Source organism: Pongo abelii, chromosome 2 (genome assembly GCF_028885655.2).
Source record: "Pongo abelii isolate AG06213 chromosome 2, NHGRI_mPonAbe1-v2.0_pri, whole genome shotgun sequence".
Lineage (NCBI taxonomy): Eukaryota > Metazoa > Chordata > Mammalia > Primates > Hominidae > Pongo > Pongo abelii.
This window is the reverse complement of record NC_085928.1, coordinates 175,357,068-175,384,674: the sequence shown is the minus strand read 5'-3', so window position 1 is coordinate 175,384,674 and position 27,607 is coordinate 175,357,068. Positions and strand designations below refer to the sequence as shown.

Sequence of the window (27,607 nt, the reverse complement as noted above, 5' to 3'; positions counted from 1 at the left end):
ATTTGAAATTCTGTATAATACAACTTTTTTTCAACGAATCCTTACTTCTACACTCACTGTCAAAACTTCACTTATACTTTGAAGACTGGTTGTGTTTACTTTTTGTCAAAAATATTCTATTTATTATACAACAAAATAAAACACTTACTGTAATAGAAAGATAAGCAGGTAGGAAACACTCCCATTTGTAAATTAGCATCTTGTCTGTAAACTCAAAAAAAGAAAAAAAAAAAAATTTTGGGCTGGGCGAGGTGGCTCACGCCTGTAATCCCAGCACTTTGGGAGGCCGAGGCAGGTGGATCACGAGGTCAGGAGATCGACCACCCTGGCTAACATGGAGAAACCCTGTCTCTACTAAAAATACAAAAAATTAGAAGGCATGGTGTTGGGTGCCTGTAGTCCCAGATACTTGGGAGGCTGAGGCAGTAGAATGGCGTGAACCCTGGAGGTGGAGCTTGCAGTGAGCTGAGATCGCGCCACTGCACTCCAGCCTGGGCGACAGCAAGACTCCGTCTCAAAAAAAAAAAAAAAAAAAAATTGATACATTTTTACTAGCAAACATCTATGTGTTCAGATGACTGTCATGGTCTTGATCTATCTCATTACTAAATATTGGAATTTTTGTGCTATTTAAGATTATGAAATCTATAAATCTCTTTAATGGGCAAAATCTGATGAAAGCAAATCAACTCTTCTGGATTGTGTAATACTCTGGCAGGCTAACTTGTTTGTTACCTAAGGTCATGATGCTTGATTATCAGATAAATGGCCCAAGAAAGAGCATCAGTGTCAATCCTTATAGTAAATATTTTAAGTATAAATCTGTTTCTTATTTTTAGAAAAAATAAATTACTAACATAATATTTTTAAACCTCAACGGGTTTTCTTTGAACATCAGCAAATTGAAAAAACACACTAGGACAATTGGGAAAAAAAAATTACTAGAGAAGAAAGATGTTTAAAGAAGTAAAGTCTGAGCAGAAAGAGGGAAAGAGAATAAAATAAACCCCGAATATGGGTGACATTCTCTTAGTGCAAGATTCAATACAACATTCAACTGCAGAATGAAAAACCGGTACATAAATTTTGTAAATGAAGTTTAAAATAAAAGTAGAAGGCAGGGATAATCATAATTGAGGGGAAAAAATATGGTGGATATTTTACTTTTTCACTTGGATTAGATTTTATCAGAATGAGTACTTCCATGTGCATATGCAAAATACAACACACAATTTAATTTTATCCAGCAACAAGTACTCTTTCACTTAGCATGATGCTTTGGAGATTCATCTGCATTGTTGGGTATATTAATTTCCTATTGTTGTTGTAACAAAATATCACAAAATTACTGGCATAAAACAACACAAATTTATTTATATATATTTTTTACACTTCTAGGTGAGAAATTTAAAATACTTTTGCTGAAATCAAGGTGTCAGGAGGCTGGTTTCTTCTAGAGGCTCCAGAGGAGTATCCATTACCTGCTGCCTTCAGATTTCAGATGCTTATAGCATTCCTTGGCTCCTGTTTGTGTCATTTTAATCATTTTATCATTGTTTCTATTGTCACATATTTCTCCACACCTTTTTTCCTCTCTCTGATTTCCTGCCTCCCTCTTATAAGAACCCCTGTGATTACATCAGTCCCACCCAGATAATCCAGGATGATGTACCCAGCTAAAAATCATTAATTTAATCACATCTACAAAGTTTAATTTTCCAGATAAGGTAACGCCACAGGTTCTAGGGATTAGGACATGGACATCTTTGGAAAGAAGGGAAGGCATTACTCAGTCTGCCATGTTTCACATATCAGTAGTGAGCTCCTTTTCATTGTTGAGTAATATATATTATTGCATAGATTTATCTCAATTTATTTATCCATTCACCTGTAGGTGAATGTTTATATTCGTTTTTGTTTGAACATAAATTGCAAACTTTATGTTCATATCATGACTTATGCACTTATGAACATTAGTGCATGTGTCATTATATGAACACAAAGTTTGCAATTTTCTTAGGAAGACATCTAGGAATGAGATTCCTACTTTGTAAGTATGTATTTAATTTTATATACAACAGTCTAACTCTTTTCCAAATTGCCTGTACTATTTTCCATTCCCTCCAGCAAAGTATAGGAGTTCCACTTGCTCTATATCCTCACCAGCAACTCAAATTCTCAGGTTCTGTTTTGCTTTGTTTTGTTTTTCTGTCATCTGTTTGTTCACAATTCTTTCAGGTGTATGGTGGTATGTACTGGATTTTAACTGCATTTCTCTGATGACGCTCTCTGCACTTTATCATGCAAGGTGATATACAAAGGAAGCCTGTCTGGAGAAAGCAGAATCAATAAAATGGAAACTAGAGATACAGAGAAAATAACCTCTGAGTTTCCTCTAATCATTCCTACCTTTCTTCCCTCCCTTCCTCCCTCCCTTCTTTTCTTTTTTCTTTTCTTCTTTTCCTTTCCTTTCCTTTCTTTCTTTCCTTCCTTCCTTCCTTCATTCCTTCCTTCCTTCTTTCTTTCGTTCTTTCTTTTTCCTTCCTCTCTCTCCCTCTCTCTCTCTCTTTCTTTGTGCTTTGGTTTCCTCAGACCCATGCCTTAGGTTCTGAGGTCTGTCAATTTACCACCCTTGATTTTGTGAAATTGTTAGCTTCAATTCCTATAATGAACACAATTTTGTTTGTAAAAGCTGGTTTAGGGAGGTTTATAGATTTGCCCAAAGGTACATTTATTTCTATGTGATATGAACGACTATGCTTTTTCAACTTCACTAAGCCACCTCAAATAACTTTTTGGAGAATATTATTTTGTCCTTCATCTAATGTCTCTATTTATACATTACACTAACTCATAATTCTTTTTTTAAGAAAAGGGTTCTGTCATTAGGAAAGGTAACACTTGAATAAAAGAAGAGATATTTAAAGACCAAGAAACAGGGATACAAATACCAAAGATGTCCAAAAAGAGGAGATGGTAGGTTGAGGGTTACTCATGGTCTAGAGGTGAACTTATAAAATTATGGACTGGGATATTTTGATAGCAAGCTGATTTTATTTATTTATTATAAAATTATATCATAGAAAAATTAGCATTTATATATTAAAACTGTATAAATAAAGAAGTATATATTAAACTCAGGAGGTATAGAAGCACAGAAGCAGAAGGTATAGATTGAAATGGCAGGTCTACATACCACTTCCTATATGTTTCTTTTCCTTCCTTCCTTTTTTCTTTCTTTCTTTCTCTTTCTTTCTTTCTTTCTTTCTTTCTTTCTTTCTTTCTTTCTTTCTTTCTTTCTTTCTTTCTTTCTTTCTTTCTTTCTTTCTTTTTCTTTCCTTCCTTCCTTCTCTTTCTTTCTCTCTCTCCCTCTCTCTTCTTTTTCTTTCTTTCTTTCATCTTTCTTTTCTTTCTTCCTTTTTCTTCTTTCTTTCTTTCTTTTTCTTTTCTCTCTCTCTTTGTGCTTTGGTTTCCTCAGTAATAAAATGGAGATAATAGTACTAATTACCTCTTAGAGTTGTTTTGATTATTAAATGTGTTAATATCTACCAAGTACTTAGAATAACATCTACTGCATACTAAGTATTTTATGTATGTTGAATAAATAAAGGTTGCATAGGTAAACCTAACTGCTAATGGTGAGGCAGGAAAAAATTTGAGGTCAAGGGCTCAGTCTTATTCAGTGACTAAAATAAACTAGGCATAGAACAACTATTTGTTGATGGTAGAATTTTTTTCAATAATTCTTCTTTTTAAGAAACAAAGTAAACAATTTTTGCTTATTTATTTTTTGAAAGCATTAACTTTAAAATTATTATTTTTGAAGTGTTTGACCTTGATTATCCAAATGAATACTTTAGTTAAATGTATTAATATACTATTTTGCTTCCTAACTTTCACCCATAAAATATAATCATATTTTATCTTTGAATTTTAGTCATGTCAACAATATCACTAATCACATAGTAACAGGCTAAAAATTTTAAGAACTTTACTAATAATATAGATAAAGGTAAATTATTTCATAATCCAATATACTAAATATTTCCCCAAGTGGAATCTGGGAGGAAATTTGGAGCATATATCAATACCAATGCTTTCAAGCAAATGGATTAAGATAAAAAACATTGAAATAATGCATTGTTGAATATAATTTTGAACTAAATTATTTTGATCTTTACTTAAGTTGATATTTCCTGTGCTTTCTTGTTTTCAATAAACATATTAATTTTACAATAAAAATACACATGTAAAAACATACACCTATGGATACACACATGCACCCATACATTAACTGGGTAGTTATTATGCTGAAAAATCATTAACCACCATTACCTTAACAAATCCTATTTCCAATGAGCTAGTGAGACTTGATTCTATCACAATCAGTCCAGTTGACAATCAGCTCTGCAAATTTGAATATCTGCTTTTCTAACTTTGATTTTAGAGGCTTATATTTCCATTCATTATTTATTTTCTTTGTGCATATTTTTTCTTTTTAATTGAGGTATAGTTTACCATAAGTGAACGCTTTAACAAATTTATATATATTTATTCATATGCCCTAATTAACCACCTACCACATTTTAGATATATTTCTAGCTTCCCAGCAGGCCCCCAGTCAATAATAACACAGCACTCCTGAGATAATGGTCATGGAATTTTAATACACATTGCCTTTCTCTAAGTATCAAAAAAACTTCTTACGGTGGCTCATATTTAACTGCTTAATTGAATGACTGCCTTTTGAGGTAAGGCCAGACTTCATGCTTCAAATGAATTCTATGTACTTCATGTAGCACATACGTAATTCACACTGTTCCAAACATATTCATTAATTTAATGAGAATTTAAGTTTATTTTATAATGCTCACGAAATATAACTGCTTCCCTTTTTTAAGGGTGTCCTTTGCTCCCAAAACACAACTGAGGGATGCTAACAGTCAGTTTTGAAACTAGCTTATCCCAAGGCTCTCCAAACTTGGTAACAATATATCTAGCTGATATCTGACTAGATGATAAAAAATAAGCAGGTTGAAATTTACAGGCATGATTTATATTAACTTATATGTGATCTATAAAATAGTGGTCAATGTACAAAAGAGAGCCATTCCTGATAAACAGTCAAAGATGGTTGTGATGAGATAATAAAAGGATTTAAAGCATAAATGAAAAAGCTGAGGTATAACTTAATAATAATTTTATAAATATGAAATATTATCAGAAGATGGAAAGGTGTTTTTCACCTTTTTACTGAAGCCAGAACCAAAATAATGATGATGATAATAATAATCTGAATCTGAAACATGAGCACTTTAAATTTGAAATACTTAAAATATCCCTCACAGTGGGAATTGTTAAATATACAGAACTTCTCTCCAGAGAGCTATAAATGTAGAAAAGGTATCAGTCTGTCAGAGATAGTTTCAGTACTTTCTGGAAACTGAATAATGACCTCTAGAGATGTCTTTTATGCCTAAGATATTTCAGTTCCTTTTTGATAACATGTGTTAAAATATTTTTAAAGCACGATTTTAAAAAAGTTTATCTTCAGCAAATTAATGTTTAAGAATCAGCTTACATATCAATCTTTCTTTACCTTGTTAATAACCAATTCATAGAATATTTATATAAAACATATTTACAAGAAGTCACAATTAGAAAGATCAAAGTTTCAGATTTTGCAAAACAAAAGAGATGCTTTTGTTTGGTATAAACTTAAAACCAACTTATTCTTCAAACAGAAAGTGTCACATGTACTGTTAAATTTAAGCAAAACTGAACTCGACAATCTTTAGGAAAGTATATACAATACTATTGCTTTGCCTTACAAAGAAATTTTACAGAAAATAGCTAATTCCTGATCTAGTAGTAGATAAAATGCTATAATGTTAATAGAAAATTGTGATTGTTTAAATATTAATGAGTTACGTATTTTGTAGCTGCAAATTAAAATAATCTTTATGATATGAAAGTACTAATTATTTCAATAATTATTTTGATTATAACAATAAGTTAGAAATTTGCTTTATGGAACAGATTAGGAAGAAAGAAAATGAATAAATGAAAAAGTTTATAAGGCAGATACATGAAATTTCTCTAAAAAAAAAAAGAACTTATTATACAAGTGCATTCTTATGCAAAGACACATTGTGGAGCTGTTGTCTTCAGTCTTGAAAACAACCACAGGGCATCCAAAAAAGAGATGAAAACCAATTATGAAACGTTGCATCAAGGATTGGTATGGCAGAACTGAAAAATGTCAACAATATAAGCAAAATTTTTGGACCACATACACAAAAAGAAATAACATATACAGGCATCCCTACAGCCAGTGAAACCTATAACTATAGTAATTTCCTAGTGACATTCTATCAAAAACATGACTAAAGTTATCTCTAATAGAGGAGCCTTCTTGTAAACCCATCAACCCATCAGAACTCTGGACTGAATATGTGCACTTGTGGAAATGAAATTAAGGATGAGATTTATATGATGGACCTCTAAAAAGCAAAACTCTGTATCTATCCTTTGATTGTCTCTGGGGTTTAAAAAAATTACAGTTTTTAAATTTAATAATAGATGTGAATACAGGAATACTTAGGTGAATAATATTATTTATGATGTTTCAGTTGGAAATAAAAATAGCATGTCAGAATCCTGCTGGAGGTCTTTACTACTCTGTGGGGGAAAACTGTATGTAGGTAGCAAATTCTAATAACCATAGAACTTTTATGTCCTGTCTTCGAATGACATATTTTTCCTGGATTATATTCTTTAGTCCTTTTTTCTACTAAATATATCCAATACTGAGTGGTTCAGTTCAACCCCATAAAATTCTAGAACTAAATGTTTTTCATTAAACATGTTGGATTCAATCTGGTGGAGAGTCATAAGAAATTATTACAAATGGATTTTTAAAGAAGACTGACCCGTGTTCAAAATTAGCATCATTCAAATGGGTTAGAATGTTTCAGATACTCAAGGAAGATAATGAAATAACCTGAAGTCCTTAAAAGCAGTGATATTTTATTTTTTTATATTAGAAAAATCTGCAAGAATGATTTGATACTCAATGAGTCCCACAAGGTAGAAAAGTGGGTCAAAGGAACAACTAACACCCTTAGAGCATAATATCCCCAAATTCTTGGCATAATATGGCCAATGACAGATGACTCCAAAGAAAATGTAAAAGCTTCATATTTCATGTAATATAATAATGCTAAACCACAGGGAAATCCTTTTTAACTAATGTTTATGCAGTAATTCGTGGAAGCACAATTCTCACTCTATCTTGACTGTAGGTACAATTTTACTTTATAGAAACTTTTGTCTTTTAAAATATTTTGTCTTAGTACTATTACAGTATCTCTCAATGGCTTCAAGTGCTGCTTTAATCTTTCTAGGTAACATTCTCTTCCCAAATGATGAATTTAACTCAGATCTACAAAAAACAATCTACCCCAGAAACAAAATAATTATGAGAAATACCAAAAAAATTAAAACACAAACACAATTATAAACAAAGTATGAATTGCAAAAAATAAAATATGGTACAGAAAGTTACATTTTTAGTCCTATAACAACATGTTGAATTTCCTTCATTTTATGACAGATGATGACATTGTTAACTTCTACATAGACCCTAATACTGAAAATATTTAAAGTTGTAATCATTGTCATTGAACAAAAGTCTAAATATTTTTAAGTACATGACAGAAGTATATAAAAATTGATTATTTCTTTTTATGCAATATTTTTTCAGTCTTAAAATATATTTTAAACATTATATAACTTACAGTAACTAATTCACATTGACAAACTTGATATTTACATTTTTACCTACCATGCTTACCTAAGATTTTTTTTAATTTAATTTTATTATTATTATACTTTAAGTTTTAGGGTACATGTGCACAATGTGCAGGTTAGTTACATATGTATATATGTGCCATGCTGGTGTGCTGCACCCATTAACTCGTCATTTAGCATTAGGTATATCTCCTAAAGCTATCCCTCCCCTCTCCCCCCACCCCACAACAGTCCCCAGAGTATAATGTTCCCCTTCCTGTGTCCATGTGTTCTCATTGTTCAATTCCCACCTATGAGTGAGAATATGCAGTGTTTGGTTTTTTGTTCTTGCGATAGTTTACTGAGAATGATGATTTCCAATTTCATCCATGTCCCTACAAAGGACATGAACTAAGATTTTTGTACCAATAAAAGATTGTTTTCAATTTATAATATTAAACATAAACTTTCTGTTCACTAATCACAAAGAGCAACTGAGTTGAAATATTACTTATAGAATGTAAATTATGATAAAATCCTCAATTTAATAAATCTACATATACTTAAATATCAGTCAATACATGACAAAATACATGAACCAACCGAACTTACATATTTCACACAATAAAAGGTGATATAATTATTTTTTAAAATAAAAACAAATAGAAAATATAAAATCAAGATACTTGCATGGTTACCATGATATCCTAGGCCTTTATTTTTAATTTAAACTGGAAATTATATTTGACACAGAATAACTGCCTTTTAAAAAGTTGTCAAAAAACAGCCTACGAGCAAATGCTAACACCAAAATTCTGTCAGCTCTACGACTACCACCTCCACCCTACCAGCCACCCAATCTTAATTGGTGTTGACCCTAGACATGGAAGTTTCTCAGATTGCATAATATGATGCTATTTCTGGGCTTACCAGTAATATGAGAGGAAAGCCTATATTAATAATATGAGCAGAGGTTTACTATTTTGTTGATTCAATCATTCAGTTCAATTCAGTTCATTTTCTTTTCTTGGTTGTAAAAGTAGTCTTCATACTTTCAAACAGTTCAACATAAACTTTTAAATCACAGACACACACTTCCTGAAAGAATTTTTATTCTTACATTAAGCCTCATCTAGAAACTACAAATGTCAAAATTATTTCTACTCTGCTGAATCAGCTCAAGAATAAAGTTGCATTTTTTCTCCTAATATACTTGAAGTATTCTAAAGATGTGTTGAATCCTTCAGTGTGAACATTTGGTACGATTTATAAAATCTAATTTACCTTTTAAATCTTTCTAACATAATGAACTGACAAGTCATGTAATTTTCTGTTTCATAATTTAATGTCCCTGAAATATACACCTATCAATATTTTCAGAAAGCTAACTTTCCAAACAGGAATCGTGGCAAAGGGTACTTAAACTGTGTACTTTTCTGTAGAAACAACCAGGTTTATACAAACATTGGAAGTCCAGTTGAAATTTTTCAGTTATTCTGACTGGAAATAAACACCTGTAGTTACTCCTGATCCCATGACAAAATCTTTTTGTGAGTGAGAATTGTGTATTGTTATCAGAACCCTAATATAGACAAATGGCTTTTATCTTAGGCTATGTAAAAGTATATTATTGTTTATTGGCTTATTTGATAAATGTTGCTTCTTTAAATCCAAAAAGGAAATTATGGGTTTATTTGTCTTTGAATTATGGAGCAATTTCATTATGACTGATGTTCAACTCCCAGTCTCTTTCTCCCTTTATTATCATTATAGCTTAGTAAGTGGCTGGGGAAAGAGAACCTGAAAGATATATATATATATATACTTTAATGCCTTGGCATCAAAAAGTGGTGGAAATAAAGAAAAACTTAGAATTAGGTAAATCAGGTACAGTGTTTCCTTAGCAAGTTTCTATCTTATGGCCTTCTCTGAGCTATTGATTGTTAATTTCCTTTACTTATTCTGACTTCTGATGACAGAAAATATCCTGCTAACCACCATGCTCAAGTCTACAGTACTGAGATGTTTCCACTGTATGTATTTGTTATTTATTGTTCTGTAATAAATTTTCTAAAATACCTTGGTTTAAAACAAAACATTTATCATCTCACAGTTCCCTCAGGTCAGGAATCTTGTTTTGCTCAGCGTGGTGGTTCTGGCTCAACATCTCTCAGGAAATTGGACTCCCATGTTGCAGTTATCTCAGAGCTCAACTGGGGAAAGATTTCTTCCAAACTCACTCACATGCCTTTTGGATGACCTCAGGTCGTTGCTGGATCCCAGCTGAAAACATCAGTTCTTTGACATGTGAGCACCTTAAAACACTGTAGCTTGATTCCCTCAGAACAAGTGAATGAGAGTGTAAGAGAAGGCACCCAAACGAGACCACAGTCTTTTATAACCTAATTAGAAATGACAGCCCATCACTTTTGTAATATTTTGTTTATTACAAACAAGTCATTAAATCAGCCACCCTCAAGGGCAAAGAATTACATGAGAGTATAAATACTAAGAGGTAGAGATCATTTGGAGTCATGTTGGAGGCTGCTGACCACACCCATGTTCCAAAAAAAAAAAAAGAGAGAATTTTCACTTCATTCCTCAATTAAATGTTATCTTAGAATTAAAACTAAAAATTTACCTTATTTTGCAAGTTCCTGTATGTGCTCTATCTAGGTTCTAGAAAATGATGGAATATGCTTGGCTTTCATTCTAGAGTGAGGAGAACAGAAAAATATCAAAATACAACATTATGAGGAGAACAGAAAAATATCAAAATACAACAATATAAGTCTCATGAAGAAAAAAATAAAATGGAGTGATAGAATAACATGATGGGCTGATGAAAGAGAGGCTAATTATTTTGATTAGGCAAGGTTTATATGAGAAAGTACTTTTAAGATGAGAACTGAATAACAAGGAATTAGCCTTATGTTTTCATAGGGGTATTGTCAGGAGTAGAATATTGCAGCAACAGGAAGAATAAAGCAAAGATTTAAGGCATGAAAATCCTTGATAGGCAAATTATAGGAGTTTCTTGAGACTGATATAAAGTTAAGAGAACCAGATCTTCTAGAACCTTGTATATCATGGTAAGGATTTAGACTTAGTAGAAGTGCAATGGAAAGCCACGGTGTATTCTGAATGGTTGAATACCTATTTATATCTATCTATATCTATATATATTTTAGAGACCGTCTCACCCTGTCACTCAAGCTGGACTGCGGTGGCACAATCATAGCTCACTGCAGCCTAAACTTCTAGGCTTCAGTGATCCTCTTGCCTCAGCCTCCCAAGTGGCTAGGAATATAGTCATGCACCACCATGCCCAGCTATTTTTAATTTTTGTTAGCAATGGGGTCTTGTTACATTGCCCGTGCTGGTCTTGCCTCAAGTGATCCACCCACCTCAGCCTCCGTAATAGCTGGGATTACAGGCACAAGCCACCACTCTGGCTAATATCAATGTATTTTTTAAAAGACCATTCTAGGACTGTGTGGAAATGTATAGAATATGGCCACAAAAGATCACATAGCTATTTCAATATTCCACATAAAAGATGAAGGTAGCTTGAACTAAGCAGTAAAGATAAAGAGACTGAGGGATATAAAATATATTTTGAAGGTAAAGCAGATAATCTTTACTAATAAATTAGATCTGCGAAGATATGGTGAATGTATATTTTGGCCTCTAACACATTTGAACATTTTTCTATAATTTTGTAATGTGCCAACTATGAGTCTCCTCTGATTAAAAGGAATCTGAAAATTCATTTTCCTACGCCTCCTTGGAGGTGAAAAACAGGGTTATAAACTAGGTTATGCCTATCAGGCATACAGAAGACAGACTGGTACAAACCAGCAAAACCTGAGGCAGCAAGTATAAATATGTCATCTTAAAAGCCAGGAGAGTGTGTGTCAAGAAGTAGGTAACGTTCAATTATATTGAATACTGCTGTGGTTTGAATACAAAGAGAATGAAGATGTGAATATTCTTTGGCAAGAAAAAAGTCACAAGAGGCAAGTGGACAGGTGTAATTGGAAGGCTGATTTGAGTCACATATGGCATGGAAGAGACGTTAGGAAGAGGAAATACTAATTATAAAGATAGACATTTTAGATTAAGTTTTGCTATTATAGGATCAGGGAAAATCAGTGGTAACCACGGGAAGTTAAAAGCTTATAACAGATTTTTAAAAAGATGAGTAATATTAAAATCATGTTTGTATAATGATCTAGAAAAGAGGAAGATGCTGATCATGCAAAAGAAGGAGGTTGTATTCATTATGTATTTGTCAGTAACAATGTATTGAGCGATAATTATGTGCCAGGCACTGTTCTACAGATAGAAAATATGGAATTTACTTTCTATTTTTGGCTGAAAAAAATAATAAACAAGGAGTATTAAGTAAAATATATGTTGTATCAATTGATTAAAGAGAAAATAATGCTGGCAATTTAAAATAGAGTGACCAGGTAAGATCTCACTGAGAAAATGAGTAAAGGCCTGAAAAAAATGGAAATTACATTATGTGAACACCTGAGAGAATAACTTTCCAGGAAGAGGGAGGAGCAAGTATAGAAGTCCTAATTCAAGAACATGCTCGATTGTTTTTTTAAACTTAATTATTATTTTCAATTGTTATGGGTGCATAATAAGTGTATATATTCATGGGGTAGATGTGATGTTCTGAGAAAGTCATACCACGTGTAATAATTACATCAGGGAGAAACATTAAGAAGGGCAATGTGGGGCCGGGCGCGGTGGCTCACGCCTGTAATCCCAACACTTTGGGAGGCCAAGGCAGACGGATCACGAGATCAGGAGATCGAGAGCAGCCTGGCTAACATGGTGAAACCCCGTCTCTACTAAAATTACAAAAAATTAGCCAGGTGAGGTGGCAGGCACCTGTAATCCCAGCTACTCAGGAGGCTGAGGCAGGCGAATGGAGTGAACCCAGGAGGCAGAGCTTGCAGTGAGCCAAGATCTTCCCACTGCACTCCAGCCTGGGTGACAAAGTGAGACTCCGTCTCAAAAAAAGAAAAACAAGGGCAATGTGGCTGAGGATAAACAAATCAGAACAAGGGCACAACATCAAAGAAGTAACAGGCCAGGCAAGGTGGCTCATACCTGTAATCCCAGTAGTTTGGGAGGCTGAGGCAGGAGGATTGCTTGAGTCAAGGAGTTTGAGGCTGCAGTGAGCCATCATCTGGCCTCTGCTCTCTAGCCTGGGTGGCAAGGTGAGACCTTGACTCAAAAAACTTAAAAAAAAAGAAAGCCAGATCTTTGGGGCTTGGTAGATTATTTAAGAACTTAGAATGTACATTTGTGATATATTTTTGGAATAAGAGCCCACTTGAAGTAAGCCCATGAGGGAATTGTAAGAGATAAACAGGAAACAGGGAGAAAAAACTACACTTTCAAGAAGTGTTGCTTACAGAGATGGGGAAAATGTAATGAGAACTGGAAGAAAATATGAAATCAGTATGAGTTTTTTAATGGAAGAAACATTAAAATATGTGTGTGCTATTAGGAATGGCCCAGAAGCTCAAAGTCTTTTTCCTGTATCTCTGACTGTCCCAGTAGTTCAAAGTCTTTTCCTATATCTCTGACCATATCCTCTCAGTCTCCTTTTCTGTCTCCTTTATCAACGACTTAACTTCTTTTTTATTTTTTTTTAAATTTTTGAATTTTGTTGGTACATGGTAGGTGTATTTATTTACAGGGTACATGAGATATTTTGATAAGACATGCAATGTGGCACAAGCATGTCATGGGGAATGGGGTATCCATCCCCTCAAGTATTTATCCTTTGAGTTACAAGCAATCCAATTATACTGCTTAAGTTATTTTAAAATGCACAGTTATTACTGACTATAATCACCCTGTTGTGCTATCAAATAGTAGGTCCTATTCATTCTTTCTATTTTTGGTACCTATTAACCATTCCCTCCTCCTTGCCTCCCAGCTCCCTGCTGCTCCTCCCAGCCTCTGCTAAATATCCTTCTACACTCTATGTCCATGAGTTTAATTTTTTATACATATTTTTAGATTCTACAAATAATTGAGGACATATCTTTCTGTGCCTGACTTATTTCACTTAACGTAGGTGGGAATGTAAATTAGTACAACCACTATAGAGAACAGTTAGGAGGTTCCTCAAAAAATTAAAAAGTGAAATAGCATATGATTCAACTACTTAACTTCAAAAGTGGCCCAGGTCTCAGTTCATGGACTTCTTTTCTTCTCTCTTTTGCTAACTTTTTAGGTGACTTGATCCAAACTCATGGTGTCTCTATGATAATGGCTCCCAAATGTATATCCCCAGCCCTAACTCTTCCTTGAACTCTAGACTCATATATTTGATTTTGTTTTTAACAATACTACTTGGATGTTTAAACAATTACCTTAAACATAACATTTCACATACTGAACATCTAATCCATTCCCATCCCCTTCAGAGTCATCCCCATTATTTAAGTAAATAATCATTCAATCCTTTTGGCTCCTTAGGCTTAGATATTTGGAATTATTCTTGAAGTTATCATTTCACAATCTTCATCCTGTTCACCAGTGAATGAATGTGGTGCTGACTTTAGTATACACAACAATTTCAATAGCTTCTTACTACTTCCTTTGCTCCTCTTGGTCCCAACCACCACCTCTCACTGAAATTATAATAACTTTTATATGGAAATACTTTATTTGCTCTTAACTATTTATAGTCTACTCTCCACCAATAGCCAGATTAATCATATTAAGACATAAGGCATGTAATTTTACTCCTTTTTGCAAAACTTTTATTCAGAATAAAAGTCAAATAACTTGCAAAGGCCAGAAAGACCTTGCATGCTGTAGAATGGTACTATCTTTCTATTCTATCTCCTACCACTCTTCTTTTCACCCACACTCATCTCCTTGCTGATGTTGAAAGAGTTCACATATCCATACAACACAGGGCCTTTACATTTTGCTGTTTTTTTTTTTTTTTCTTTTTTTCCTGTCATGCTCTTTTTCCAGATTTACGTTTGGCTTATTTCTACACTTCCTTTATCTCATTGCAAATCCCACCTTACTAGAGATGCATCTCTGACTACTCTACATAAAATAGTAATTCTTCTTCTCCTGGCACTACATTTTTTCCTGCTTTATTAGTCTGTATAGCACTGGTCACCATACAAGTCACTATGTATTTACCTTTTGTTGTTGTTGTCAATTCTCGCCCACTTGAATGTAAATTCTTTTGTTTTTCCTGTTCAAGTTACATTCCCAGTGGTTAGAATAAAGCCTGACTTATTATAAGAAATCAACAAAAATAGATGAATAAATGAATATATTTCTTAAAACACTCTCTCCATTACCTTGTCTTAGTTGAAAATTGGCCTTACAAAGGGCTTGTTGATAAACCAAATTACATTTATAGGTAGATGTCATTCTTGAATTCTCTGCTGCATCTGGTACTAGTTTTCATTTTCATTCACGAAAGTCAAGAGTGACTTTCAAGACTCCTCCCCATGCTCTTGGTGTTCCTCAGAACTTTCTCTTCCCCAAAATTTCCAGTTGCCTTTGAGGGATCATCTTTCTCAGCTAGTCTGTTCAATGTTTATCCTCTTTTTTGCTGTTCTAGTTTTAACTATGATAATTTTCTACTTTGCTTAAGTAAACTCTTTTATTCTCACAGTCTCAACAATGTTATATTTGTATATGTTGATATTTTCTCCAAAATATTTTAAAAAACAACTCCAGTTGGCTCAGGAAACTACTTTTCAATTGCTAGGGATGAGCCTCAGAAATCAAGATTGTAGGAAATGGGACTCTGAAAGCTCCATTTTAACAAGATATCCTGGTGCTTTGATGTGCACTAGGATATGAGAACCACTGATCTATATCTTCATATCCAATCTCTTATTAGAGCTTCAAACACAAATATCCAACTGTTTATCTGACATTTCTGTCAGTATGCCCCTAAAGCAGCTCAAATTACACACGTGTAATGCTAAACTCATTATCTCATCTCCCACTGAAATCTCTCCTCCTTTTAAACCCTTATCTTCAGAGAGCCAGTTTTCAAAGAGGGGTGTTACATAATGATAAAGGGATTAATATTTCAAGAAGACATAATAATCCTTAATGTATATGTACATAACAACAGAGAATGAATACATGAGGCAAAACGGATACAACAGTAAAGAAAAATAGATTAATCTACTGTTATAGCTGGAAACATTTAACAATCCTCTATCAGAAGTGGACATATCCCCAGCAACCACACAATCATTAATTCCACAGTTGAAATAGAAATCAGTAGATATCAAAACTCAACAGCACTGTCAATCAACTGTATATAATTGACATCTATAGACTACCTCATTGAACAATAGCAGATTACACATTATTTTCAAGTTCACATAGAACATTCACCAAAATAGATCACATTTTGGGCCATAAAATATACCTTAACAATTTAAAACAAATAGAAATCATACAATGTCTGTTCTCAGACCACAATGAAATTAAGCTAAAACTTAACAGCAGAAATACAGCGGAAAGATCCCCCAGTACTTGGAGACTAAATAACAAACTTCTAAATAATGCATGGGCCAAAGAAGAAATCTCAAGATAAATTAGAATATATTTTGAACTAAATAAAAATAAAAATACAACATATTAACATCCGTGGGATGCAGTTAAAAAAGCAATGGTAGGGCAGAAACTTATAAGATTTGATGCATATATTAGAAATGAAGAAAGATCTAAAATCAATAAACTAAGCTTCCACATCAGGAAACTAGTAAAAGAAGAACAAACTAGTTTAAAATTAAGAAGAAGAAATAAAAAATATTAGAGCAGAAATGAATTGAATCAAAAATAAGAAATCTACAGTGAAAATAAACAAAACCAAAAGCTTGATCTTTGAAAAGATCAATAAAGTCAATACACTTCTACTTAGGCTAACAAAGGAAAAAAAAAAAGACACACATTTTTAGTATCAGAAATAAAAGTGGGGACATCACTACAGTTACCATGGACAGTAAAAGAATAATAAAAAAAATTATGAACAACTCCATGCCCACATATTTGATGAAAAGGTTAGATTAAATCCAGAATCTATAAGGAACTTAAACAAATTTACGAGCAAAACACAAACAACCCCATTAAAAAGCTAGCAAAGAATATGGGCAAAAGAAGACATTCACGTGACCAAAAAGCATCTGAAAACATGCTCAACATCACTAATCATTAAAGAAATGCAAATAAAAACTACAATGAGATACCATCTCACATCAGTCAGAATGGCTATTATTAACATTAAAAAGTCAAAAAATAACAGGAGCTGATGAGCTTGTAGAGAAATGGGAGCATTTATTAACTGCCAGTGGGGATGCAAACTCTTAGTCAGTCATTGTGAAAAGCAGTTTGGTGATTTCTCAAAGAACATAAAGCAGAATTACCATTTGACCCAGCAATTCCATTATTGAGCATATATTCCCAAAGGAATATAATTATTATTCTCCCCTGAAGACACATGCATGCATATGTTCATCACAGCACTATCCACAATAGCAAAAGACAGAATCAACATGAATGCCCATCAATGCTAGACTGGATGAAAAAAAATGTGGTACATATATACCATGAAATACCACACAGCCATAAAAAGAATGAAATTGTGTCTTTTGCAGTGACATGGATGGAGCTGGAGACCATTATCCTAAGCCTACTAACACAAAACAGAAAAACAAATATTGCATGTTCTCACTTATAAGTGGAAGCTAAACATTGAGTACATATGGATAAAAAGAAGGAGACACCAGGGCCTCAGGGTGGAGGCTGGGAGGAGGCTAAGATTGAAAAACTACCTATTAGATACTACGCTTATTACCTGGGTGATGAAATAATTTTTACACCAAACCCCCACGATACACAGTTTACTGATATAGCAAACTTGCACATGCAAACCCGAACCTAAAAGTTTTTAATAAAGAATAATAAAAGAATATTATGAACAACTTTGTGCCTACAAATTTAATTAAATGGAACAACTCTTTTAACACACACACTTCCAAAGAAAAATTAGACAATCTGATAGACATATATTTATTTTAAAATTGAATCAATAATTAATAACTTTCTAAAACAGAAAGCACCAGTACCAAATGAATTCACTAGCAAATTCTTACATATATATGAGAAGACATTATATCAATTCTCTACAATTGCTTTTAAAAGACAGTGATATAGGAGTTAAAAAGGAATTATTTAGGCAGGTAGCGAGGGTAAAGAAATCCTTGGTAAGGTTTTCCTTTTAATGAAAAGCAGCCCCCAAATCATTTTTTTCTAACAAAGAGCACCCTATAATATCGAGCTGCACACATAAACAAGATGGAAGCTTGCACAGGTGAATGCTGGCAGTTGCGCCAATAGGAAAAAATGCTCCCTGGGACTAGGCATGATTAATATGGTGGCTCTATCTTCTCTTTGCCAGCCACGTGTACAATAAGGAGCAGATAAGATGACCCTGGCCAAGTGGAAAGCCCATTTGCTTAATAAGATTAAGGTTGGCGGACCAGCTTTCCCCCATGCTATGTAAATGTCACAACTATTCAGATCAATCTGTACGCCCTATGTAAATCAGACACTGCCTCCTCAAGCCTGCCTATATAATCTGCTGCAGTCCACTGCTTTTCCCTTTTTCGGACATGTCTCTCTTGCAAAAGAGAGAGCTGCTCTCCTATCTTCCTTCTTCTGCCTATTAAACTTTCTGCACCTTAACCCATTCCATGTGTGTGTGCCAGTGTCATTAATCTTCTTGGTGCAAGATGACAAACCCTGGGTATTTACCCCAGACAATGATGCTGCTTTGTTAGAGCAGAGGGAATACTTCATAACTCATTCTATAAGTATAGCATTACCCTAATACCGAAACCAAACAAAGACATTATTAGAAAACTACAGACCTGAGTCTTTCATGAACATAGATACAAAAATCTTTAACAAGCAAAATCAAATCCACCACTACCCAAGTGGGATTTATCTGGTATGCAAGGCTAGTTCAATGTTGGAAAATCAAGTAAGGTAATCTATTACATCAACAAGCTAAAGAACAAGAATCATATTATCTTAATAGATAGAGGGAAAAAAAGGATTTGTCAAATACCACACCCATTGAAGATAAACTCTGGGTACACTAGGAAAATTGGAAACTTTGTAAACTTGATGAAGAATGTCTACAAAATACCTGCAGATAACATCCGACTTAAAGGTGGGAAACTTGAAACTTCCCTGATAGGATTAGGACAAGGGAAATATATCCACTCTCACAGCTTTTCTATATTGTCCTGGAAGAAAGACAATCTTGTCACACAACAAGACAAGAAAAGGAAAGAAATGTTACATAGATTGGAAAGAAAGAAATAACCCTCTATTTGTTTGAAGATGACATTATTGTCTATGTACAAAATCTAAAAGAAAAGAGAAAAATGTAAATTCCTGGAACTAAAAAGCAACTAGAGTAAGGTTACAAGTACAAGATTAACATGTGAAAGCCAATCTCATTTCTTTACACCAACAGGTAAAAATTGGAATTTGAAATGATAAAGTAGACTTCTGCAAAACATACAAAGAACTCTTAAAACTTAACATTAAGCAAATGAATAAGCCAATAAGAAAATGAGCAAAGGCCAGCTTCAACTGGGGTAGTGCAGCTTTATCCTATTTGTGATCTTCCTTATTAATTCTGATTGAATCTTAACTGATGTAGATGACTAATAATTTTCATTTGTTGTATATTTCCTGTGCCTAACTCATTGACTGGCAAATAATATACACTCAATAAATTTGAAATTAATAAAATAAATTTGAAATTAATAAAAATGAAAAAGCAAATTAATTTTTGTACAGCATAGACACCTGTCAGGAACTAGACCACCAAGAGCCCTTGGAGAAAACTATGTGCTACACAGGCCAGTACCACTGCAAATATATATATGCTCTCTAACTTTGATGAAGTGCTAAAAATTGCTTGGAAGACTTTTTAACTGTCTCTTAACTGCTTCCTCTCCTATCCTGCTTAATGAAAATTTGCTTCATTTTTCTTATGCTCCTGCGGCACTTACATTTTATTTTTAATTTTTTATTTTTTTGAGACAGAGTCTCGCTCTGTCGTCCAGGCTGGAGTGCAGTGGTGCGATCTCGGCTCACTGCAAGCTCTGCCACCTGGGTTCACGCCGTTCTCCTGCCTCAGCCTCCTGAGTAGCTGGGATTACAGGCACCTGCCACTACGCCCGGCTAATTTTTTGTATTTTTAGTAGAGACGGGGTTTCACTGTGTTAGCCAGGATGGTCTCGATCTCCTGACCTTGGCGGCACTTACATTTATAAAGCCTGCGGCACTTATATTTAACATATAATTTAGCCTTCTCTTTCACACACACACATGCGCACACACACACATATACACAGGGAACTCTGAGCATGAAATGCCATATCTAAAAATGTATACTTATATACTCAACTATAGTTCTTTGCCTTGATTTTCAAAGAAAGAAGTTTCTTTCAGTCGGAAACTGTTTCCCAACACCACTTCTGACACCAAATGTTTGCCTTTTCCATACCAAGCAATTCTCGAATTCTCTAGCACCAACTAGACATTCAACAATTCAATTTGATTCTAACATTACCTACAAATTCAGCTAATTGCAAATTTGAGGATTCACACTATTTCCATTTATGTTCATTAGTTATCTAGAAGAGCTCACAGAATTCATAAAAACACATTGTCTGTGTTTACTCTTTTATTATAAATGTTTCAGTTCAGGAATAGCCAAATGGATGAGATGCATAGGGCGAGGTATAGGGGCAGGGGGAGAGATTGTAGGTGCTGCTTCTATGCCCTCTCAGGGCACATCCTCCTTCCAGTACTTGAATGTTTTCACCAACCCAAAAGCTCCCAGGCTCCTGTCATTCACATTTTTCTTGTTTAAATAAAGATTTCATTATATAAACATAATTGATTAATCCTTGGCCATTGGTGATTTAACTCAACCTCCAGTCCCTCTCCCCTCCCTGGAGCTTAGGGTATTGTGCTAAAAGTCCAAACCCTTTGTCTTAGTCTTTTTGATGACCAGACCCCATCCTGAAGCTATCCAGGGAATCTTCCTGAATCTCATTAAAATAAAAAAAGACAGTAAATTCCAAGAGTTTTAGAAACTCTGTGCCAGAAAATTGAGACAAACACAGAAAATTTATTTTTTGTTAAACTACACAGTCTAACCCTATATTCCAAACCTCTTCTTAAATTACATACTCTCATATTCTGTAAAATATTCTTCCTCAATTACACCTGCTCCAATATTTTCTGATAATTTTTTATCAAAATTATAAATCATAAACTTTTTACTATAGAAGCCACCCCATATTGTCATCTAACCATTATTGCCCTATCCTCTTTTCTTCCATCAGCAAAAGCTTTTAAAAGGAATATTCCATATTTACTCTTTTTACTTGTCTACCCCATACATTGCTCAATACTTTCCATTCCTATAGCTCCAATAAACTCTCTCTTATTGAAGTCATAAGCAGCTCCTCAATATAATGGACTCATCTCAGGGAACATACAATTAATAATAGTAAAAAAAACTATTTTCAAATAAAAAAACAAAAACTAAAGAAACTATCTCCTGTGCAGTTTCTTAATACAATATTTGACCCAACTCTATGCTTGAAAAGGATGTGTGTATAGAATTATATTAGTATGTGATTGCAGGTATACAAATAGAGAGCTTTTGGAGTAAGAACAAATGTATTGTTAGTGCCAGTTTCATTTGGTTTTGTATCTTTCTTAGAAGTGATGAACTACCTTTATCATAGCAGCTCTTGCTCTAAAAAATAATATCATGGATACTTGGAAGTTTCAGATCTACCTCATTTAAAAGCAGGGATGACTCACTCTATCAATGATCTCAAGTACTCTGATTTCTAGATCATGTCATTTACTGCATTTCCACATTTGTATCTGCTTCTAATAATGGGCAACTTCCTAAAATGCTTTTGAAAACACCCCCCCATTCCTAAAGTCAAATTTTTCTTCTCATCTTTGGAGTAAAATGACTGATTAAGGAATCATGAAAACTCAAGTTAAGAATTGGGGAAACAAATTTGAAAGTGTTGGCAGTTTACCCATTAGTCAAAGAAGTACAGTACTTGTGAGCAAAGGTATTAATTCCTGTTAATACCTATGAAATCCTAAATTCATTAATTCCTATGAAATTCTAAATACATCTTAACATACCAAGGGACCAGAGAAACAAAGTATTTGATGGAAATTCCAGCTATAAAAGCACCTGAATGTTAAAGATGTCTGCAAATTTCATTCTTAATTTTTTTTCCATTTACAGGTACTCCACAAGTTAAGAAAAGGTTATGTCACAGTAAATCCATCGTAAGTTGAAAATATCACAGTCAAAAGTCCAATTAATACACCTAACCTACTGAACATCGTAGCTTAGCCTAGCTTACGTTAAACACCATCAGAACAATTAGCCTAGACTTGGGCAAAATCATCTGGCAACACACTACAGAAGGTTTTGATGTTTTGTAAAGGCAAAATATCTTTGGACCAAAAGGTTTTGCTTGTTTTTCTTTTGCTCATAAAATTTAAAGTTATTCTGCTTCTTCATGGCTTAAAACTTTAATGGTCATTGTTTCAAACAATCTCTAGAAGAAATTGTTCATCTATTTTTAATTTTGCCTACATAGTTTTTTGTTTGACTTAGATGCATCATCTGGAGTAATTTAAAGGCTGCTTGACTTCTTAGCAGTATTACTATCGCTACAAACTCCTCAACCCTTCACTCTCTCCCCAACTGGATTAATTATTGTAGTAAAAACTAAGAAAAATACACAGAGGTCTTTGGGGAAAAAATGTGTACATGTAATTACTAGAAGCACTTTTTAGCATTTACGGGATTCTTGAATATTTAAGGTTAAATATATACTGAGGCCTTTGGAATCCTGACCTGAAACTATATTTTCTTATTATTTTACTTTCCATAATTTCTGAAGTAAAATTGTCTTATAGTCTGCAAATTAATAAACCATACTCACATTGGTTCATATTTATTAATAAACCATACAAACATTTGTTTAATAATAAATAATAAATAATAAATAAATTTATTATTTCTGTTTATTTAGTAAATAGAAAGAATAAATTGTACTCAAAACAAATTAAACAAGTTAAAGATGAATTACTTTTTAAATAAAAATAAAATTTAACTCTAGGTTTATTTTTATTTTATTTTTGCATTTTTAAGATTTGTTTTAATTGTGTTAATTGTGTTAAATTCAATTTATAATTGTATTAAAAGATACATAACGTAAAATGTATCATGTTAACCATTTTGAAATATACAATTCAGTAGTAAATACATTCACATTGTTGTGCACCCAATCTCTAGAACTTTTCCATTTGGAAAAACTGAAACTGTATTTTTATGAAACAACAACCCCCCATTTCTCCCTCCCATCAGCCACTGGCAACCACCATTCCATGTTCTTTTTTTAATTTGAGTACTCTGTATACCTCATGTAATTGGAGTCATATAGTATTTGTCTTTTCTGTGGCTATTTCATATGGCATGATATCCTGAAGTTTATTTATGTTGTTGCTAGCATGTATGAGAATTTCCTTCCTTTTTAGGCTGAATAATATTCCATTGTATGAAAATAACGCATTTGTTTATTCATTCATGCATCAATAGACACTGGGCTAGCTTCCACCTTTTGACTATTATGCATTATGCTGCTATAAACATGGATGTGCAAATATTTCTTTGAGATCCTGCTTTTAATTCTTTTAGATATTACACAGATGTAGAATTGCTGGATCATATGGTAATTCTATTTTTAATTTTTTGAGGAACTGCTATATTATTTTTCATAGTAGCTGTATCATTTTACATTCCCATTACCAGTGCTTAAAAGGTACCAATTTCTCTACATCCTAGCCAGCACTTAATATTTTCTGTTCATTTGATAGTAGTAATTCTAATGGATGTGAAGTGACATCTCATTGTAGTTTTTTTTTTTTTTTTGAGACAGAATTTTTCTCTTTTTGTCAAGGCTGGAGTGCAATGGCACCATCTCGGCTCACTGCAACTTCCGCCTCCCAGGTTCAAGCAATTCTCCTGCCTCAGCCTCCTGAGTAGCTGGCATTACAGGCATGCACCACTATGCCCAGCTAATTTTGTATCTGTAGTAGAGATGGGGTTTCACCATGTTGGTTAGGCTGGTTCAAACTCTGACCTCAGGTGATCCGCCTGCCTTCACCTCCTGAAGTGCTGGGGTTACAGGTATAAGCCACCATGCCTGGCCCATTGTAGTTTTGATTTGCATTTCCACAATTAATAGTGATGTTGAGCACTTTTGTGTGTATTTATTGTCCATTTGTATATCTCTTTAGAGAAAAGTCTATAGTTATATGCTCATTTTTTAAATGGGGTTGATTTTTTTTTCCCCGTTGAGTTCTAAGAGTACTTTATGTATTCTGGATATTAACCTCTTACCAGATGTATAATTTGCAAACATTTTCTCCCTTTCTGTAGGTTGTTATCTTAATCCATTTTGTGTTACTATAACAGAATACCTGAGACTGTGTTATTTGTAAAGGAAAGAGTTTTATTTAGCTCATGGTTCTCCAATAAGGGTACTTCAAGATTGGGTAGCTGCATCTGGGTAGCCTCTGGTGAAAGCCTCATGCTGCATCACAACATGGAGAAGCAGCAGAAGGGGAAATAGGCATATGTAAGAAGAGACCAAACATGAAAGGCAGCCTCACTGTGTAACAATCTGCTGTGTGATAACAAATCAAATCTAATGAGAGCAAGAAAGCGCGCCTGAAAAAAAAAAAAAAAACTAACAAAAATTGTTAATTCTTCTTAATGACCTAATCACATCTTAAGGGCACTGCCTCCCAAAACTACTACCTTGAGTACCAACACATGACATGACTTTCAGTGGAGACAAACCATATTCACACCACAACATTCTCCCTCTGGCTTCCCCAAAACACACTCCCTTCTTTCAATGCAAAATACAATCATTCCATCACAATAGTCCCCAAAGTCTTAACTTGTCCCAGCATCGACTTTGCATCAACCGAAAAGTCCAAAATCCAAAGTCTCATCTGAGACTTAAGTCAAACTTCTTCCAGCTGTAAGCCTCTAAAATCAAAAACAAGTTATCTGCTTCCAAGGTACAATGGTGGAGCAGGAAATGGGTAGACATTCTCATTCTAAAAGGGAGAAATAGGAAGAACAGAGTAACTTTCCCTAAGCAAGCTAAAAGCCCATCAGGGAAGATATTAAATCTTAAGGTTAGAGAATAATGTTCTTTGACTCCATGACCTACATCCTGAGCACACTGGTGCAGCAGTTGGGCCCCCAAGGCCTCAGGCAACCCCACCTCTCTAGCTTTGCTTGGTGCAGGTTGCACAGCTGCTCTCACGGTTTGGAGTTTCATACCAGTGCCTGTGTCTTTTCCAGGTAGGCATTGCACAATGTTAGTGACTTGACAGTTTTTAAGCCCCATTTTAATGGCTCCACAGGCATTCTACTGGTAAGGAATCTCTGTGGTGTCTTTACCTGTGCAGCAGGTTTCTGTCCAGGCTTCCAGGCAGTCCATACATCCTTTGAAATGTAAGTGAATCCTACTGTACCTGCTGCTGTAGCATTCTGTATACCTACAGAATTAGCACAATGTGGACCCCATCAAGATCTGCCACTCGCATGTTCTGAAGCAGGGGGCAGAGCCATGGGTGGAACCACACCAGGGGACACCAGAAAGATGGCTGTGTGGCTAAGGGCCACTGTGCAAGAATGCAGAAGCAGGGTTCTAAGGCAGCCATGGGCAGCGAGCAGGTGAAGGGCATCAGGGACTTAATCTCCAAAACAATTCTGCCCTCATAGGCCTCTGGGTCTGTGATGGAAGCTGCAGACTTAAAGATCTCTGAGATGACCTTAGGGCCTCTTTCTGATTGTCTTCATGATTAGCACCTGGCTCCATTTTAGACATATTAATTTCCTTAGCAAGTGGTCCCTGGGCCACACAATTGATTTTCTCTCCTGAAAATACTTTTTAATTCTATCACATGGCCAAATGTAAATTTTCCAAATCTTTCTTTTCTTCTTCTCTTTTCTTTAGCAGCTCTCTAGAAGCAGTTAGAAGTAAACACGCACCATCCTGAGAATTTTGCTGCTTAGAAATTTCTCCTACCAGATATGCTCTTCTATCACTCTTAAGTTCAGTCTTCCAGCTGGATGCAGTGGCTCATGCCTGTAATCCCAGCACTTTGGGAGGCCGAGGCGGGCGGATCACAAGGTCAGGAGATCGAGACCATCCTGGCTAACACAGTGAAACCCTGTCTCTACTAAAAATACAAAAAAAAAAAAAAAAAAAAAATTAGCCGGGCGTGGTAGCAGGTGCCTGTAGTCCCAGCTACTAGGGAGGCTGAGGCAGGAGAATGGCATGAACCTGGGAGGTGGAGCTTACAGTGAGCTGAGATTGTGCCACTGCACACCAGCCTGGGTGACAGAGTGAGACTCCGTCTCAAAAAAAAAAAAAAATTCGGTCTTCCACAAAGCCCTAGTGCATAGACACAACGCAGCCAAGTTCTGTGCTACTATATAATAAGAATGATCTTTACTCCAGTTTCAGTAAGATATCCATCATTTCCATATGCAAACTCATCAAAATGGCCTTTAGTGTTTATATTTCTATCAGCATTCTGGCCAGACTATTTAACCAATCTCTAAGAAGTTCAAGACTTTACCTAGTCTTCTCATCTTTGGAGTCCTCACCAAAGTTGCCTTTAATGTTGTCTTCATTGCAACACAGGGTTTTTCTAGCCTGCTTCTCCAAATTCTTCCAGTAACTATCAATTACCCAGTTACAAATTTTATATTTTCAGGTATCTATATAACATAGTTCCTCTTCTCAGTATCAATTTCTGTCTTACTCCATTTTGTGTTGCCATAACAGAATACCAACGAAAGAGGTTTATTGAGCACATGGTTTTCCAGGCTGGGAAGTTCAAGACTGGACAGCTGCATCTGGAAGCTTCTGGTAAGGGCTTTGTACAGTATGAAAATATAGAGAAACAGAAGGGGAAGCAGGTGTTGTTAAGAAAGCAGACATGAGACACAGCCTCATTTTATAACAGCCAGGGTAACTAAATCAGTCTCAGGAGAGCAAGAATTTACTCTTAGAAAAAAGACATTAGCCTCTCTTAATGATCTAATCTTAAAGGCACAACGTCTCAACAATGTCTCACTGGGGACCAAGCATCAACGTGAGTTTTGGTGGGAACAAACTATATTCAAATTATAGGAGCTTACTTTTCACTCTATTAATTGTGTTCTTTGATGAATGAAAGTTTTCAATTTTGATCAAGGCCAATTTGTCTATTTCTTCTTTTTTTAATCTGTATTTTTTATGTCATACCTGTAAAATCATTGCCAAACTCAATGTCATGAATTTTTTTATCCATATTTTCTCCTAAGAGTTTTATATTTTAGCTCTTATGTTTAGGTCTTTGATACATTTTGAGTTAAATTTTGTACATGGTATAATATAAATATCCAACTTTTGCATGTAGATATGTTTTCCCAAGAAAAATTGTTGAAAAGACTGTTCTTTTCCCATTGAATAATTTTGACACACTTGTAAAAAATAACTGGATTATGAATTCAGGGGTTGATTTCTGGACTGCCTATTACTGCCAATTAGTATTTATGCCTGTACCACACTGTTTTGATTAC

The 27,607-nt window shown here is 34.4% G+C and overlaps 1 long non-coding RNA gene across 1 annotated transcript in view; it reads right to left on the bottom strand.

The window, feature by feature from the left end:
* Window positions 1-2,106: 2,106 nt before the first annotated feature.
* LOC129058706 (uncharacterized) overlaps window positions 2,107-27,607 on the bottom strand; it is a 260,308-nt gene continuing 234,807 nt past the window's right edge. The window contains exons 5-7 of the long non-coding RNA XR_010139297.1: window positions 10,433-10,503; window positions 9,871-10,074; window positions 2,107-3,473 (exon numbers count right to left, since the gene is read on the bottom strand). This is a non-coding gene — a long non-coding RNA (uncharacterized LOC129058706). The remainder of the gene's footprint in view (window positions 3,474-9,870; window positions 10,075-10,432; window positions 10,504-27,607) is intronic.